The following is a 19448-nucleotide window of genomic DNA, read 5'->3' as shown; positions in this document are numbered from 1 at the left end:
TGCTCAAATGGAAATCATACAGAGATTGTCTGTACCTTTTGGTTTGTTTCTGTCAATGTGTAGGTGGCAAGAGAAATGCATTTTGAATATAAATCGATCGTTATTGTATGTAAACAACAGAAAAATAGACCTGTGAATGTGCTTACAGAATGAACCACTGGAAAATGTTCAACTTGTGTTTCTGTGCCATATCTGTTCTGTTTTCATGAGACTTGAATGATTAAATAGAAATCAGGTTAAGAGAAAAGATATATTGTGGTTTGAAAAAACTTCATGCTCAAAGAGATATTTCTTGCTTTCTTAAATGGAACTTTTACATCGGTCCTTCAGGAAGTGCTATTCTTTCTCAAAAGTTTGTAACCCTTGCTCAGTTGGTCCCTGCTACCATATACCTTTTATGGGTATTGCTTGTTGTTGTTTAGCGGCTAAATCACGTCCACTCTTTTGCGACTCCATGGATGGCTGTAGCCCGCCAGGCACCTCCATCCACAGGATGTCCCAGGCAAGAATACTGGGGTGGGTTGCCATTTCCTTCTCCGGGGGATCTTGCCCACCCAGGGATCGAAAACATATTGCTTGCATTGGCAGGCAGATTCTTTACCACTGGGCCACCTGGGAAGACTTAAATGTATATTACAGTTACCTTTATAATTTCTTCCTTCATAATTTAAGCCTTTTTAGGTTAGAAAGAAGAACATGAATTTCTTAATCTCACCTGAATTATGTTTTAATTATTAATGGGCCATCTAATAAATAGTGTTCTAAAAAGGCTTAAGTGGAGATTTTGGAAAGTAGCAAGCATGTAGCTTATAGACTGATGATTATTTTCCAAAACCAATCTGAAGCCAGTTTCTTGATATCCTATTTCTAATTCTCCTCCAGAGCTTGTAAAATGAATTTATAGTTACATACAGTCATATTTGGAATATACTTAGGCTTCATTCTTTGGAAGAGTAAAAATCTATGACTGATTCTTTTCAGTATAGAATGACCATGGTTAGACCTACTAGGACAGAGGAAAAAGTTCCACCTTTACTACTTTCATGCACTGTAAGCATCATCTCCTGGTCACCCAATTGACTGAAAATGGATCCAGGTCTCACTTATCTGCATGATGTGAAGGAAATTTTTATTTATGTTTTTCTCTTTTGACCAAGACTTGCGGCATGTGGGATCGCAGTTTCCCAAAGTGAAAGTGAAAGTCGCTCAGTCGTGTCCGACTCTTGGCGACCCCATTGATACTGTTCATGGAATCCTCCAGGCCAGAATACTGGTGTGGGTAGCCTTTCCCTTCTCCAGAGGACCTTCCTGACTCAGGGATCAAACCCAGGTGTCCCAGATTGCAGGTGGATTCTTCACCAACTGAGCCACCAGGGAAGCCCCTTAGTTACCCAACTAGGGATCAAAGTCATGTCCCTGCATTAGGATCATGGGGTCTTAACCACCGGACCACCAGGGAAGTCCTGGGAAATTTTATGCTATTAATCTTAAGGTTTATATCACTGTGATTGCATTTTCATCTTTTCCATGATTTTTTCGCCCACTTCAAATTGGCACTATTTTTGCCAGTTGCCCATGAACCCTAGATAAATGGTGAGAATGTGGAATGAAGAATTGACCAACATATCTATAGTTTTCTTCAACAAACCATTATATAAATATCTTATTGCATAAGCTTGACTTAATGATGGCCCACTCTGTCCTTTAAAGTAAATTTTGCTTGCATCAATGATAACAGAAACCAATTTATTGATTCTTTCTCCTCTTCTTTGCCCTGACCTGCTTCTCTTCTTTCTTTTCATTTCTTTGCTGCTCCCTTAGAGTCTTGATCTTAACTATTCTACATATAACATATGATTATATATAAATATTATATATATGCTAAATAGTGTATACAGTTTGTAGCGTGTGTGTATACACATATATCGTAAGTTTCTATTTTGTCCTGACTTTCTCTCCTTCACGGTAGATTTAGATAAGTAATTGCCTACTTAATATTGTCATTTGATTATCTATTCTGAATTTCAAATTTTGCATGTCTGAAATCAAATGCCCTTTCTCCCCCATATCCTTGTCTATACCCAAGTCTTCTAGCAGGCTGCCCCATCTCAGTTAAGAGCAATGGCATTCTTCTAGGGTGTCAAGACCAAGCCCTTCCAATCAGCCTTGACTCCTCTCTTTCTCTTCTACCCCAATTCTAACTGTTCTTCCCACATTCTCCACTAATCTCCTGGACCAAGCCCCATCCTCTTTCCCCAGGGTTACTGCAGGAGACTTCTAAGGTTGATTTTTCTGCTTTCACCCCTGTCTCACTATCCCTTCCCTCCACTCCAATCGGTTCAGCACTCAGAGTCATCCTGCTCTAATCCTTTTGAGACACAGTCAGATCATGGCACTCTTCTGCATGGAATTCTCCACTTGGTGTCCAGCTCACTTGGAAAATAATCAAAGGGTTGACAATGACCTGAAAGGCTGTGAATCATCTGACTTCCCATTATCTCTGTCTCTGACTTGACTCCTCCCTCCAGCTTCAGGCCATTTGTGTCCTTAAAAATGTCCCTCTCCTGTGAGAGTTTCCCCTTCCCTGGAAAGAACTTCCTCAAGATACCCACAGTAGCTCACAAGGCTGGTTTCAAATCTACAGTCTTTCTGTGGAGACTTTCACTAAACACTACTAAGCATGTTCGTAAAGCACTTTGTTAGAGTTGCAACTTCTGCACTTGCCTGGCACGCCTTTTGCCTTACCTGACTCTCTGCAGCACCAGCCATCACCCAAAGCCTCCACATCTTACTTATCTTCTTTAGTGTCTGTCTCTCGCTATAGACTGTGTAGGATGTAAGCTCTATACTTTGAGTCCTTTAAAAAAAAACAAAAAACCTTTCCACTTCTCATCTACATTTGCATAAGATGCTAATGTATAAATAGTGATAGGAAGCTTTTTGTTTTCTAGTCACACAGGAAATCATGGTCTGGACTTTGCTTCTTTCTAGGCTTTATTGTCAAATATTTTTTCCTAGCTATACAGTCCATAGGGTCGCAAGGAGTTGGATGCGACTGAAGTGACTTTACACATGCATTTTCTCCTAGTTAAGGGTGCTAGTTTTCACTAACAATGTAAGACCATCACTTTAAAAACAATCGGAAGAGTTCCTTAGTCAGTTCTCATCGTTTCATCATGGTTATTCGATCCCATACTTGGGTAAATATTTACTGGAGGAATATTCTGAAAAAAAAGTTAATACAAATTCATTGGTCCTTGTATACAGCTGTTCATAGTGCAAATACAATCTGAGAATTTACTCTGTGCCAAAAGTTAGGTAAGACAGGAAAACCTTCATTCTTAGCTATCTAGTTCAGGAGGCACTAGGAGGGAGGAGAATGTTGGACAGATAATGAATTTTCGGTCGGTGGTAAGTCTGGGAAGAAAACCAAGGATGGCGATAGGACAGTGATTGGTTGGCCTATGGCATCTGCCCTTAGCTGTGCAAAATCTAATCCTGTTCAAGATCAGGCAGGCTAGCATGATCTTCAGCTCAGTTCAGTCACTCAGTTGTGTCCGACTCTTTGCGACCCCATGGACCGCAGCACTCCAGGCCTCCCTGTCCATTACCAACTCCTGGAGTTTACTCTAACTCAAGTCCATTGAGTCGGTGATGCCATCCAACCATCTCATCCTCTGTCGTCCCCTTCTCCTCCCGCCTTCAATCTTTCCCAGCATCAGGGTCTTTTCTGATGAGTCAGTTCTTTGCATCAGGTGGTCAGAGTATTGGAGTTTCAGCTTCAGCATCAGTCCTGAAGCATGATCTTAGCACAGGCAAATGATGGGGAAGGTGGTACAAGATGAATTCAAAATGGTGGACAGGAGCCAGATGTATAGGTCCTCATGGGCAGAAAAAAAAAAGAAGAAACTGTGTTTCTTTCCAGTGTGAGTTAAAGCTATCTTAGGATTTTAAGCCAGGGAATAACATGAAAAACATCTATTCTGGCCTCTGTGTGGAGAATGGTAACCAGGGCATAGGGAAAGAACATGTGTGCTCCACGGGCTCGTTGAGCTGACCTCTGGCAAGTATTCACAAGGGAGCACCTTGACTTCTATCCATACTTTCCTATGAAGGAACAGAACATTTTTTTCCAGCAATCTTTGACACACATACCCTGTTAATTACATTTTCAATGATTTAACTAGACAAAATAAACACTTTTATGTTTTTGTGCAACTTAGAGTTAGGAATATTTGAATTTTGATGATTATTTGTTAGATCCATACTGAGATGACAAATATTTTCAAGACACCTAGTATTGCATGATATAATAGCAAATTACTTTTAAGGGGAGCATTTTGGTATGGTAAAGTCATTGAACATCTTTAATGTAGTATGCTTTTGAATTGTTACATTGTTCCTAATGCTAGTATACAGTGGTGCCATGGGACTGGGCAATTTCCTGCCTTCTTATGAAGCATCATGCTGGTGGAACGCAAGATCATGTCGTGAAATTCAGGGAATGTAATTTATAAGACCCTTTTCTCACTTTTGCCTGATGTCACAGAGTAGACTTGCCTGAAGGACAGTGTAGGAAGTGAGGCATGATTTTGCTAACCCCAATTTGTTTTCATTTATTTTAATTAAAATAAAAGAGAGTAAAAAGACATTTTTGTCTAATCTGAAAGTGACCCTACATTTCACTTGATCTTGTTTTCTTTTAAGAAATCTGTTTTCCTTTAGGAATATTATTACTGACATAACTCTTTAGTTTTATGAAAATGTTCCAGTAACTTTGTGGTTTCTTTATCCTTTATTCATAATAGCTACAATAAAGAATAAAACAGCCATAGTTTTTAAGGTCCAGTAGGAATATATTTATTGATAGAAAAGAATTGCGAAGGACAGCATGCAGAAAATTTTATATAAAGTGGCCCCAAGTGACATTGATAGAAATTATTTTTAATGCTTATGTTTCAAATATGTTGTAGAAAAACAGAAAAAAAAAATGATGCAACTGAATGCATGTTTTTACATGCATCACAGAATATCCCTTTGGCCTGTTTTATTCATTACAATGGAAAATAGAATATTTGGCACCACAGAAAGCCAGGCCTTATAATTAAGTGACATCTATTTGCTTCCTGGACCCACAGTCAAGGGGTATAAAGATCATTCTCTAAACTTAACTTTTGAAAAATGACAAAGGATATCATGTGTTTTCCTCAACTTGCATGTCTGGGTTTAGTAACAAAAGAAGGATAGTATAACTGTTTTCCATATTTAAACTTTGTTCTATAGAAGACTAAGGTTTGGTGCGATGATTAGGCTATTGTCTAAAGAAGACATCAGACCCTCTGCGTCACATACTTGCACCCAGAACTTGGTGCGGGAATGCCTCATGCTGTCCTGGGTCCCGTGTAGGCAGGTGAGCCCTGGACAAGCTCCTCTCTTCCCTCACTCTCCTATTTGCTGTCTAACAGGCCTCGCTTGCAGTTTTTAGCATTGGTAGGACTGACTCACTGCAAGTCCGTCCAGGGTCACAGTAATGATCCCTTTTGGAAAAACGGCTCCTGACTGCCCCTGCAGTTAAGCTGTGACAGCAGCTTAAAATTTACTGAGTGTATCTCTTCAGCGTCTCTCATATTCTCCCCTGACCTCGAGTAAGAAGAAGCCAGAGGGTCTGGGCTTCAATAGTAGGTCCCCAAGTCATGAACGTGACCATAATAACAGCATGCATGAATGGAGAGGCTGCAGAGAATATCTAAAGCAAATCCTACTTACTACAGATGTCACGTGAAAGGCAGATAAGTATCGTTTAAAAAGAACGTTCCTAAATTCTGATTGTCCATGGACCTATTAAACCACTTCTTTGTGTTAGACAAATTCCAAATGGATAGAAATGATTCTGAAATTACATAAAGGTAATTATTATGTGTATCTGACCAAAAAAGCTTAATTTTCACATTACATGTAACATTTAAATAAAATTTGAAAAAAAAAAAAAAACCCTCAGAAAAAATGAAAGTCTTTCTCACAATACTAACATTTGGGAAAATAAGTCTTAACTATTTGGGAAAATTTATGACCAGTTGTTTCCATACTATATAATATGAATAAAGCATATATAGTTACAAACAGAGAATCATATTTATGTAACTTGGGAAACACTGAAACAGACAATATCCTAAATACTGTACAAATATTACTTAATACTCATAACAACTGTGTAAGATAAGGACTACTATTTTAATCTCCCCATTAAAGAAATTAACCCAAATGTCCAGCAACAGATGAATGGGTACACAAATTTTGGTATATCTATACAATGGAATATTATTCGGTTGTAGAAAGGAATGAAGTGCATGCTACAACATGGATGAGCCTGAGAACATCATGCTAAGTGAAACAGGCAAAAAATTCACATGCATATGATTCTTTTTATATAAAATATTCAGTAAAGGTAAAAAGAAGCAGAAGTCAGATGAGTCATTGCTAGGAGGTCGGGGGGCGGCGGGGGGGGGGGGCGGTAAATGGGGAATGATAACTTGATGGGTGTGCAGTGTTTTCCTAGGGTCATGAAAAAGTTTAGAAACTAGATAGATGTGATATGATGTTTGCATAGCACTGTGAATGCATTAAATACCATTGAGTCACACACTTAGAAAGGTTAAATAATTTACCCAAGGCTACAAATCTACTAAGGTGTTGATTCAGGATTGAAACTCAATCTTTGCCCATTTACTATGTGTTTAAATATGAGTGACTAAGAATAGTGCTTCTTCCTTTTAACTCTCTATTATTGTAAATAAGTTTCTTTAATAATGAGAAAATGCTCCTTAAATTTTTCTTCTTAAAATATGAAATAAGACACAACCTCCACACTTTTGCACTTAAAATCTGGGTTCTAACATGCAATTTTTTTTTTTTTTATTCAGTGCATCATTTCCCAAAGACCTGGCAAGACAACTAGAGGGCAGACAGGGCCCTGCTGGAAGTTGCTAACTCCTTAGTTAGAAGGAGGACGATCGATTTGGAGGGAAGGACACTGGTCTTCAAGGGTAGCTCTTTCTTCAGGCAGAGCCTTATATGTTATGAGAAAGGGAGGCCAGAAATTCTCTTCCATATCCGGGAGAAGAGTTTGGGATACATTCTAAAGACCTGGCTGATTCCACCGAACAGGTTGCTCAGGTCAGCCATGGCATTTCCTAACCAGGACAAACGGGTGTGTGAAGAAAGGAGGATTCTTTCTCCACCTTCCATTGGCAGACACCACAGTTGTGGCAGCAGAAACGGGTTTGGTGGCAAAGTTTAGGCAGTGCTAGGACTAAGGGTTAATGAACTCACTCAAATTATTTAGAGTTAAAATAAGTGACCTGGAAATATTACTTAGTTCAGGAAAGCAATTTTGTCTTGTTTTCTTAGTAGTTGTGTGCCATATTGGAAATATCTATGTTATGCTGCTGGGGGAAATGGAAAGGACAGATAATTGCATGCAGTTGATTTTTTAAAAAAGGAAGCAAAAAAGGCAGAAAACAAATTTGACCAGTGACGTTTCCATGGGTGTGTATCAAATACTAGTCTTAATTATTCTGTAGGAGGTGACAGTGGTATTGATTTCACTTCTGCTTTTGTGTACTTTCGAGATGCCTATAAATGCTATACTGCTTGTTCAATAGACAGAACTATTGAAAATTAATTACAAGAGTCCTCCAGATTCTCCATTTCACTAGGTTTTGAAAATTTAGGACAAATCCATTGCTTCATTCATGAATATACATTCATGAAGTGCCTCATGTGTCTAGGGCCCTAAGTGTTCCATGAAGAGAAAAATAGACATGGGCTAGCACACAGTAAACTTAGCATTTGAGAAACAAACAGGCACATATCTTTCCTCAAACACTGCTCCCCAGCATTCCCTCTATGCTCTCCTACTTCATAATTCTCCTTCTCCGCCTCCTTACTCCCTCCTTCCTCTTCCTTCTTTCTCCTCCTTTTTTTTGGGGGGGACAGGCCCTCTCATTCCCCACCCCCCAAAAGAAAGGGCACCTGGAAAGCCAGGGAAGGATGCGATGCAGCCAGGTGGAGGGGGGGCGTGGCCCGTACGACGCTCGCCACGTGCTTCCCGTGGCCCATGAAAGGGCGCAGGGAAGGCGGTAAAGTAACGGAAGGACGGCAGGTTTCGTTTGTGTTTCAGACAGAGAACTGTGATTGCAGGGGAATAATGGATTAGAGGCAGAACGTTCTGGAAGCAGGGAGACAGAGAGGAGACGACTGCAGAGGTCCAGGTGATGGATGGTAGGACTCAAAGTGGCTGGCGAAGGCAGGAACAGGGCCGTTTGTGAGCAGTGTTCACGGTTTGGGGCAAGACGAGGCAAGTCCTGCATAATTCTTCCTCTGACCTTAGGCTAGAACAGACTGGCCCTTGGAAAAAAGAACCTGGACAAAGGTTTGCTTTTTCTCTGATCCCATTCCCTCCAGCTGGAGATACATGTTGTTGCTGAAAGTGAAAGCGAAAGGGTTAGTTGCTCAGTGGTGTCCGACTCCTTGTAACCCCATGGACTGTACCCTGAAAGGGCCCTCTGTCCATGGGATTCTCCAGGCAAGAGTACCGAAGTGGGCTGCCATTTCCTTCTCCAGGGGATCTTCCCAACCCAGGATCAAACCTGGGTCTCCTGTATTGCAGGCAAATTCTTTATCATCTGAGCCACCAGAGAAGTCCCCTAAAAGAGTTACTTAAAGCGTTTTATAATAGAATGACAGTGATATTTGTCTTATAAATTAAAGCAGTGTCAAACATCTTATTTCCCCTTGTTTTTTTTAAATACTGCTAAGTAAGCTTGCATGCTTATAGGTAATGTTATCCTGTTCTTTATGGTAATACTTCTAAAAATTTAAGAATTACAAAATTTTCTCTCCTGTTATTGAACTGAAGCTCCATTACTTTGGCCACCTCATGTGAAGAGGGGACTTATGGGAAAAGACTCTGATGCTTTGAAAGATTGAAGGCAGGAGGAGAATGGGGTGACAGAGGATGAGATGGTTGGATGGCATCACAGACTCAATGGATTTGAGTATGAGCAAACCCTGGGGGAGAGTAAAGGACAAGGAAGCCTGCTGCAGTCCATGGGGTCCCAGAGACTCAGACACAACTCAGCAGCTGAGCAATAATTGAACTATGGGTATATTTAGCATTTCCTACTCTTATAGTTCTAAAAGGTCTTCTGGTCTTCATAGAACCGCTCAGCTTCTTCAGCATTACTGGTTGGGGCCTAGGCTTGGATTACTGTGATAGTGAATGGTTTGCCTTGGAAATGAACAGAGATCATTCTGTCATTTTTGAGATTGCATCCAAGTACTGCATTAGTAGGAAGTCAAGAAACACTTGGAGTAACAGGCAAATTTGGCCTTGGAGTATGGAATGAAGCAGGTGAATGGCCAACAGAGTTTTGCCAAGAGAACACACTGGTCATAGCAAACACCCTCTTCCAACAACACAAGAGAAGACTCTACACATGGACACCAGCAGATGGTCAACACTGAAATCAGACTGATTATATTCTTTGCAGCCAAAGATGGAGAAGCTCTATACAGTCAGCAAAAACAAGACCAGGAGCTGACTGTGGCTCAGATCATGAACTCCTTATTGCCAAATTCAGACTTAAACTGAAGAAAGTAGGGAAAACCACTAGGCCATTCAGGTATGACCTAAGTCAAATCCCTTATGATTATACAGTGGAAGTGAGAAATAGATTTAAGGGACTAGACCTGATAGACAGAGTGCCTGATGAACTATGGATGGAGGTTCATGACATTGTATAGGAGACAGGGATCAAGACCATCCCCATGGAAAAGAAATGCAAAAAGGCAAAATGGTTATCTGAGGAGGCCTTACAACTAGCTGTGAAAAGAAGAGAAGTGAAAAGCAAAGGAGAAAAGGAAAGATATTCCCATTTGAATGCAGAGTTCCAAAGAATAGCAAGGAGAGATAAGAAAGCCTTCCTCAGTGATCAATGCAAAGAAACAGAGGAAAACAACAGAATGGGAAAGACTAGGGATCTCTTCAAGAAAGTTAGAGATACCAAGGGGACATTTCATGCAAAGATGGGCTCAATAAAGGACAGAAATGGTATGTACCTAACAGAGGCAGAAGGTATTAAGAAGAGGCGGCAAGAATACACAGAAGAACTGTACAAAAAAGATCTTCACGACCCAGATAATCACGATGGTGTGCTCACTCACCTAGAGCCAGACATCCTGGAATGTGAAGTCAAGTGGGCCTTAGAAAGCATCACTATGAACAAAGTTAGTGGAGGTGATGGAATTCCAGTTGAGCTATTTCAAATCCTAAAAGATGATGCTGTGAAAGCGCTGCACTCAATATGCCAGCAAATTTGGAAAACTCAGCAGTGGCCACAGGACTGGAAAAGGTCAGTTTTCATTCCAATCCCAAAGAAAGGCAATGCCAAAGAATGCTCAAACTGCCGCACAATTGCACTCATCTCACACGCCAGTAAAGTAATGCTCAAAATTCTCCAAGCCAGGCTTCAGCAATATGTGAACCGTGAAATTCCAGATGTCCAAGCTGGTTTTAGAGAAGGCAGAGGAACCAGAGATCAAATTGCCAACATCAGCTGGATCATCAAAAAAGTGAGAAATTCCAGAAAAACATCTATTTCTGCTTTATTGACTATGCCAAAGCCTTTGACTGTGTGGATCACAATAAACTGTGGAAAATTCTGAAAGAGATGGGAATACCAGACCACCTGCCCTGCCTCTTGAGAAACCTGTATGCAGGTCAGGAAGCAACAGTTAGAACTGGACATGGAACAACAGACTGGTTGTTGTTGTTGAAAAGGAGTATGTCAAGGCTGTATATTGTCACCATGCTTATTTAACTTATATGCAGAGTACATCATGAGAAACGCTGGGCTGGAAGAAGAACCAGCTGGAATCAAGATTGCCGGGAGAAATATCAATAACCTCAGATATGCAGATGACACCACCCTTATGGCAGAAAGTGAAGAGGAACTAAAGAGCCTCTTGATGAAAGTGAAAGAAGAGAGTCAAAAAGTTGGCTTAAAGCTCAACATTCAAAAAACTAAGATCATGGCATCTGGTCCCATCACTTCATGGCAAATAGATGCAGTGGAAACAGTGTCAGACTATTTTTGGGGGCTCCAAAATCACTGCAGATGGTGACTGCAGCCATGAAATTGAAAGACGCTTACTCCTGGAAGGAAAGTTATGACCAACCTAGATAGCGTATTAAAAAGTAGAGACATTACTTTGCCAACAAAGGTCCGTCTGGTCAAGGCTATGGTTTTTCCAGTGGTCATGTATGGATGTGAGAGTTGGACTGTGAAGAAAGCTGAGTGCTGAAAAATTGATGCTTTTGAACTGTGGTGTTGGAGAAGACTCTTGAGAGTTCCTTGGACTGCAAGGAGATCCAACCAGTCCATCCTAAAGGAAATCAGTCCTGGGTGTTCATTGGAAGGACTGATGCTGAAGCTGAAACTCCAATACTTTGGCCACCTCGTGTGAAGAGTTGACTCATTGGAAAAGGCCCTGATGCTGGGAGGGATTGGGGGCAGGAGAAGAAGGGGACGACAGAGGATGAGATGACTGGATGGCATCACTGACTCAATGGACATGAGTTTGAGTAAACTCCCGGAGTTGGTGATGGACAGGGAGGCCTGGAGTGCTGAGATTCATGGGGTCGCAAAAAGTCGGACACGACTGAGTGACTGAACTGACTGACTGACTGACTCTTATAGTCCTAAAGAATTGTAACACCTAAATTTTTAAAAATTGAGGTATTTAAATGATCTCCACCTATATATAAATATAAGATCATTAACAATTACTGTGATCTCCCAATGGTGGGTTTAACAGAAAAAAAACAGTGCTTTGGATCAGTAATATTTCATGTATCCAGATATTTTATTTAATTACAAATGTTTTGTCAAAGCCATATAATTGACGAGAAATTCCATTCACACAGATTTTACCCAAGGCTTAGTTTTATTTATATTTGACCCTGCATAAGATCCAACTTATCTTAATATCCATAATATCCAACTTATTCTTATAATATCCAACTTATCAGAATCAGAGGTCAGCAACCCATTTTGGTGAGTCCCATGAATTTACTTCAAACGTTTTGAAGCAATGAAGAAAAAAAGGAACATATTCAGGTTTCTATATGTTTAAATGATGAAACAGATAGCTTTGCCTGGAGCTATCACTTTTTTCTCATTAGTTTCCTTTTTAGCGCCCCCTCCCCCACCACCAAAGTAAGACAGCCCTTGTCTGCTTTCTTTCCCCCACAAGCTCTGGATGGTTTTCCATGAGGCATTCTGGATACTTAACTCTTCATGCCAGCAGAGCAACAAAGGCAAATTTTGGAAACCACTTGATGTGCTACCTGCAATGAGCTGAGACTGGAAAAGTTAAAAGGAAACTTGCTCTTTTGCTCACTGTATTTCAGAGTGCTGAAAGAATGAAATGGGCACTTGTCACCCCAAAGACGGAAAGCAGGGGAGAAGCCGCCTCGTGTGCAAGAGTGTGTCTAGGAGACTGCAGCTGAGGAAAAGAGGGCATTAGGGGGAAAAAAAAAGCAGGAGGAAAAAGGAAACTTCAAAGCAAAGGGAAAGACCCAGAGTTCTTCAAAACAAGAAAGGAAATTGGGAAAAAAGTTCATTTGGGAGGGAAAAAGCACATGGGAATTTTCTCAACAGAAGGTATAAACCCAACTCTTAAAGCTAAGAATAACAACAAAGCAGGCGATGAGGTGAGGTGAAGACTCCTAGGATGGCACGTGAAGGCTTAAGAGAGAAAGATCATTACTTGTTGTCAAAGTCAGCAGATTCCCGTGATAAAAAAAAAAAAAAAAAAAAAAATAATAAGGCAGTGGCTAGAGAGGGGAAGGAGAGGAGGTTGGTGTTAGACCATGTTCAGCAGAATTTCTCAAACTATTTGTAACACAGGACTATTAATTTTCTTAAAAAAATATTTCTAATCCATAACAGACCAACTCAAGATTCTACTGTTTAAAACCCATGTGTACCGTTGAGCCGCATCAACTCACCACCTGATTTCTGGCAGTGTGAGCTGGTTTGCATGTTTGCAGCAAAATAAGTTGAGTGCTCACACATATATGTGTCACAGCACTGTCACATGAGCATAAATACTTTAAATATTTCTAAATATTTACTCTTAATTTTTGCACTTATGTCACAAACAGGCATCACATTTTAAGTGGCACCGATCTAATGAGTTTTGATTTGATTCTAGGTCCAGTGGGAACTTGTGGGAGAGTTTGCCAATGCTGAGTAAGCTTGGATGACTTTTTAAGTCACAAGCAATGGCCTTTAAAGAACATGTTGGAGGCAGGGCAGTGGAAGAAATAGAGAGTGTGGGCGACTTTGAAATGATGAAGTCTAAATGATAGTTAGCGACCATGAAGATGGATAGATGGATTCAAAATCTACTGGTGGTGCTTCCAACAGTGTTACTAGGTTGGGTGTGAAAACTGAGGGTGAAGGAAGAATCGAGAATGATTCGGGGATTCTATCTGAAGCAACTGGGTGGATGTCATCCTTTGAAAAGGGGACGATAAGAGGAATGGTTTGGGATAGATGTGGAGATGGTGGAACTGGGAAATCTGTTTTGACTATGTAAACATAAACTTGTTACAAGAGATATGTGGATGAAGAATCTCATGTGTTTAAAAGGTGATCTCTCTCCTTAGAACAAGACATCTACATTCCTGGTCTCAAAATTTCAAGCAGTCATCCTAACAGGGCTTTTGATGAACTAGTGAGCTGGTCTGACCATAATACTACTAAAGAATAGTTAGGCCTCTGTGCACAGTGAGTGGTTCTGTGGAAAGACAAATTACTGGCCGATAAGCAGAAAACATCCCCAATGTGTGCACACCATCTTAAAAATGTGTTATTCATCTTTTTATGGCTGAAATCAGGCTCACTTCAGTGTGGGATTAGAAAAGTGGATTTGTATTCGGAGTTGAATTACATGTATAGATTTATAATTTAATTTAAATGGTGGAAATGAAAAAAAAAAAAAAAAGAAGTCCTTTAAAATGCCTTAGCTTACAGGAAAGAGTGCCAGAAAGGAGAAAGAGAGACTAGTCAGCAACGTCCTTAGAGTTCCAGAGAATAACCTTTGAATTCATACTAATTAGCTTCAGAGGTCCTGGAAAATTTGACCCCAGTAACTGCCCTGTTGAACTTTGCTAAGCACGAATAGCAATTTAATTCTCTGGTTGGCTGGTAAGGACACAGCATGCTATGTGAAGCATTTCTCATTTACTAAGAAACTTCCTTATGATACACAGGACAGCATTAACTCAATGCCTCTAACATACTCCTGGTTGTATTTTTCCTAATCTTTTAAAATATGCTTGATGTTATCAAAACAAGACACTGTGTCATGTCTTTTTTTTTTTTTTTTTTTTTTTTTGCATGTTAGGGTTGATTCTTACTTCTTTTGCATTCTGGTGACATGCAAAGTTCATCATATAAATCTCTCTAGAATTACCTTTTCTCTCAGACCATAGGTTTAACATATTCCTCCAACCATAAGCTTCAGTGGAAATGAACACACAGTACAAATGATAGGTCTAATGTCAAAGACAGTAGAAATAGTGTCAAACCATGGCCACTGACCGTTTTTGTTGTTGTTGTTCATATTATTTCCAGGGAAGGAATTTACTTACCTCATTGTCTCTAGATTCTAATTTCCATAGAGTTTCTAAACTGAACGTTAGTTGTTTCATTGGAAAAAGACAATTAAAAAATTATCATTTACTCTGCTGGCCCAGATTTTTTTATTTTTCCCAGAAAATTCAGTGGCAGAAATACATATCCTTGAGGATTACATTTAGTCATGGTTGAAAAATTTGAATATGACACATTTTTCATTTTGAAGACTGAGGGTTGACAGAAGGCCAACTATTTCAACTTCAAAGCCGATGACAACAGCCAGCATTAATTGTTGCTAAATACATGAGATGTATCTCTCATCCCGAGTGAGTCATATCTGCCTAGTAGGGGCTTTCTCTGGAATGTTATTAGAGAACAATATATTTAATTCTTTATCCTGATTTATCCTGGGGGACACAGTTATACTGATGAGATTTTGATCAGGGCATCAGCTAGCAGCCTCACTAGCTACTAGGTTCTAATGCCCAAGGGTAATCCACTTATCAACTGAGATAGTATTTTTTACTTTTATCCCTGGAACAAATTCCCTCCAAGTGTATGTTGTGGACTCTTTTTGCCTTTGAAAAAACTTATATACCAAATATAAATATTTCTCTCCGGGCAAGATTAGATTTTGCTGAGCTGGTATCTATAACTAAACAGGGTCTGCAGAGTTATTATCCCTAATGCACCAAGTGGTAATAACTCAGTCAGCTCTGTGCTTTTCTAAACCAATCCTCAAACCCACTCCATCAATTTTTGTGTGTGACTGTCGTTAGTTTCTCTTGCTTGCTAAAATCACGTGCCTTTCCCTGCATCTAGGTCCCAAAGCAGTAGGTACTGCTTGTTAAATCTGCAGAGAGATTTAACGTATTGGTTATCAATACTCCACAGTTGTTATTGCTAAGGAATGAGATTTTTTTTATTGTCAGGCTAGTTCTCCTCCAGACATCAACCAGCAAATTTTGAAGAAGTTACTATAGATTTCAGTGCTCTAGGGATGCTTTTTTCTCTCTCTAATCAACATAACACTATATAACTGAAAACACCTCAGGAAATTTACCTAATATTTACAGTGTGAAAGTGGGCTTCTTTTAAAAAAATAGCATTGGTAGCTCTTTAGATTTTATGATTAACCTAGTCAGGAAATATCATAGAAATCAGGATAAACTGTTACCCCTGAAATTTTACCCCTCTGTATATCTTCATTGTCTCAATATTAGTAGTTAAGTACATTAAGTGGACTAGGTAGATAAATTATTGAATTTTCACTATGTTCTAGGAATTAAAAAGATAACAAAAAAAAAAAAAAGATAACAAAGACAGATGTCTGAACTTTCATTAGAGGAAACAAGCTTGTAAACAAAACAATTCCATATCTGTATTAACTGCTGTGAGAGAGATGTGTAAGAGACAATGGTGAGTGGTTGTTGTTTTGCTCTTAACAGATGGACTAACACATTTTACCTGGGGATAGGGGAAAGGGGAAGGGTCATTGGGAGGCCTTAGAGAAGATGTATGACATAGACCTTCAAGAATTTTGCCAGGTAGAGTAGACGGAGAAATACTCGAGTCAAAGTGAAATTGTTAATTTGAAAAGGTGCAGAGTCAGGAGAAAGCATGTTAGTAAAGCTTCTCTTTCAATGAGATTTAATCTTCAGGGTAGAAAAATCATTTAGAATCCTCCTTTAGGTATAAAAGACTTCCCAGGTGGCACAGTTGGTAAAGAACCTGCCAGCCAATGCAGGAGAAACAAGAGACATGGTTTTGATCCCTCAGTCGGGAAGATCCCCCGGAGAAGGAAATGTCAACCCATTCCGATATTCTCACCTGGAGAATCCTTTATGGGCAAAAGAGCCTGGCAGGCTACAGTCCATGGGGTTGCAAAGAGTTGGACATGACTGAAGCAACAGAGCATTTAGGTGTATAGGACAAGTTAAAAAGGTAAAGGGTACTGTTGCTGCTAAAAATAAATAAATAAAAGTTATGATGAGATTGAATTTTACACCTGAACTGTAACATACTCTGAGGAGAATTTTTATGCTAGGAAAATATATATAGCTGATATTTCTGAAGTAGGGATAGATATTTTGGAGAGTAAGGGGGTCAGAATTTCTATTAATTGATAACTTTTAAAAAGTCAGAATAGTCCTGTTAGTCCAGAACAAACATTTATTCACTAAAAAAAACTAACAGATTTTGCTTTCTATAAGTAACAAGGTAGATAAGAGTAAATACCCATTCCCTGGAAAAAATATCAGATCTTATCACCATATTGATAAAATATTGAGACATCCTTCTCCATCAGCATGGCAAGAACTGAAATAATGTAAAAATGTTTCATCTTCTTTGATTGTGAATTAGGTAGCTGAAGCCATTGACTGTGTGGATCCCAACAGACTATGGAAAATTCTTAAAGAGATGGGAATACCAGACCACCTGATCTGCCTCTTGAGAAATCTGTTTGCAGGTCAAGAAGCAACAGTTCGAACTGGACATGGAACAACAGACTGGTTCCAAATTGGGAACGGAGTACGTCAACGCTGCATATTGTCACCCTGCTTATTTAACTTATGTGCAGAGTACATCATGTGGAATGCCAGGCTGGATGAAGCACAAGCTGGGATCAAGATGGCTGGGAGAAATATCAATAACCTCAGATATGCAGATGACACCACCCTTATGGCAGAAAGCAAAAACTAAAGGGCTTCTTGATGAAAGTGAAAGAGGAGAGTGAAAAAGTTGGCTTAAAGCTCAACATTCAGAAAACTAAGATCATGGCATCTGGTCCCATCACTTCATGGCAAATAGATGGGGAAATAATGGAAAACAGTGAGAGACTTTATTTTTGGGGGGCTCTAAAATCACTGTAGATGGTGAGTGTAGTCATGAAATTAAAAGACATTTGCTCCTTGGAAGAAAAGCTATGACAAACCTAGACACCATATTAAAAAGCAGAGACATTATTTGCCAACAAAGGTCCATCTAGTCAAAGCTATGGTTTTTCCAGTAGTCATGTATGGATGTGAAATTTGGACTATAAAGAAAGCTGAGTGCCGAAGAATTAATGCTTTTGAACTGTGGTGTTGGAGAAGACTCTTGAGAGTCCCTTGGACTGCAAGGAGATCCAACCAGTGCATCCTAAAGGAAATCAGTCCTGAGTGTTCATTGGAAGGCTGATCAAGTTTCATTGATGCTGAGGTTGGAACTCCAATACTTTGGCCACCTGATGTGAAGAACTGACTCATTGGAGAAGACCCTGATGCTGGGAAATATTGAGTGCAGGAGAAGGGGACAACAGAGAATGAGATGGCAGGCTGGCATCACTGACTCAGTGGACATGAGTCTGAGTAAACTCTGGGAGTTGGTGATGGACAGGGAGGCCTGGCGTGCTGCAGTTCATGGGTCTCAGAGAGTCAGACACTGCTGAGCGACTGCACTGAACTGAGGTAGCTGAAGTGGCTGGTGTGTGAAGAACATGACGATATCAAAAGAATTTTATTATTCGTTCTTATTTCTACACCAATAACGGAATTGTCATTGCTTTGTTGTTATAATTATAGCCTTTTTGGAGAGGATAAGTGTTGAAAAGATATGTAATATGAAGAATAAATGTCTAAAAAAAAGCCAAAGTCTATGGGCATGTACGTTGGTGATTACTCTTGAGATTTATGCTTATGAGGAAGTATTTTACAATTGTAACATCAGTGTAATAGTTTCTAGTAGGCTCAAATTCTTGATGAGGTTAGTTACTCAACAAAAAATGTTGTTTTCCTGTTCATAAACGTGTATCTTCATTTCTGTCCACAAGCCCTTTCTTATTTCTTCCATGTTGTTAAAACAGATTTTCTTAAACATTCTCCTCTGACACAGATCAACAAGGGAATCAGTTCTATTAGAGGAGATCTTTAGAATGAAATCAACTGTGGAATGTTTTACAAATGTGGTTCAATAAACTCCATATAATTTCAAAAGAAAATGATGCATACAAGAGCATCTTGGGAATTAGCATAAAAAACACTGTTTCACTTAGACTCACGCAAGAAGGACCTTTGGGAGAATAGGACTACTTTTAAATAGCCTGATTGGGGAAAAAAAAAATCTCTTACTGGGGGTTCTAAAGAACAAAATTTGCATATTAATAGAAGATTAAAGTGCCCATCAAGTATTCTGAAGCAGTTACTTTCTCTTGTCTATTTTGTTCTTCACATAAACATCTTTCATAATGAAGAGAAACTTGTGCCTTGGCTGCTATTTCAATGAGTCTCCAAGGTTTCGTATTACAATAGGACAGATTTTTAAAATGTCTAAAACCCTCAAATAAAGCTCTTTGGATTTTTATTTATCAACACAATGAAAGGGTTACTTTTAGGGGGAAAAAATAGAACACTTTAGAAGAAAGGACATATCAGAAAACTGTTCTTTCAGGATGACTCCCTGCACCAAAAAAAAAAAAAAAAAAAAGAATACACATAACTAAAAAGCGACAACTCAGAATCTCTTCTAGGGAATAATATGTATTAATATTTCAAAAATGAATTTTAGGTGTAGTGACAGCCAAAAGGGAAACTTATAAAAAGAAACTTTTATGGGTGAAAAAGCATTTCGTGGCAATTCCAAGAGTCCATTGTGCCCAAAGCACAATTGTTGCTATGCATTTCCCGCGTTCATTCCTGATAATGTTATGAGATGCTCTTGTAACGGAAGGTGAGTTTTGTTTCTCGTAATACTTCATAACAT

The sequence above is a fragment of the Dama dama genome, chromosome 9, assembly GCF_033118175.1.
Source record: "Dama dama isolate Ldn47 chromosome 9, ASM3311817v1, whole genome shotgun sequence".
Lineage (NCBI taxonomy): Eukaryota > Metazoa > Chordata > Mammalia > Artiodactyla > Cervidae > Dama > Dama dama.
This window is presented reverse-complemented; position numbering follows the sequence as displayed.